Source organism: Arachis ipaensis, chromosome B08 (assembly GCF_000816755.2).
Source record: "Arachis ipaensis cultivar K30076 chromosome B08, Araip1.1, whole genome shotgun sequence".
In the NCBI taxonomy this organism is placed as follows: Eukaryota; Viridiplantae; Streptophyta; class Magnoliopsida; order Fabales; family Fabaceae; genus Arachis; species Arachis ipaensis.
The window spans coordinates 1,922,772-1,923,744 of NC_029792.2; positions in this window are offsets into that span (position 1 = coordinate 1,922,772).

Below are 973 nucleotides of genomic sequence, written 5' to 3' on the forward strand. Positions count from 1 at the left end.
CGGTTAACGGTTAAATAAACTTCGAATTTCATTAAAATAAAAAAGAGAATCCTCCTCATTCCTTATATATTTTAATATGTTATCCATAAAAATTGTGTGTATGACAAGACATGCAGCCACATGCACATGCAACACATGGTGTGTTGTATGTTGCTTGGTGCTTGCATTTCATTGCAATTTGCATGCATGAACATACATATGTAATTGGAAAATGTTTCGGGATCAAAGTTTAGAAGCTCCTTTTTTTTTGTATTTATTAGGTATTGTTTGAATAAATATATAATATTAGATGTAATAAATGTATCATTATAAGTGCTACATACAAAATTATAAATATTAAATTAAATAAAAAACTTTGACTTACTATATTTTAGCATTACTTTATCAATTAATTACTGTATAAAGGAAAAATAATATTCATTTAGATACTAATTAGATAGTGTAAACTATTAAAAATACACTCGAATAATTTATTTGTTGATAAAAATACTACTGAATTTTGTTATCGACAAAAATATCTTCAAATAATTTTAAAATATAACAAAAATATTTTAAAAAAATATTTTTTTTCATAAATGACAAACATTTTTTATATTTGACAAACTACTTGTGTATTTGGTTGAAAATTTTATAGAAATATTTAGATAATTATTTAAAAAATATACACAGATAAAAATTTGTTCTCTATTTTTTTTAAAATATTATTAGTTGTTGACAAAAAATGACAAAAAAATTATATAATTAGCAAAAAATTATCAAATTTTAACCATAAAAATATCTTATTTTTCTAATTATGTTTGCAAAAAATTGAATCAAAAGTCAAATTTTAAAGTATTTTTTGAAAATACATATTTAATATTAGATATTTTTGTCGCGTTTTTAAATTATTTGAAAATATTTTTGTCAATAATAAAATTTGAATATATTTTTATGAATAACAAAATTATTCAAATATATTTTTTATAATTTACCC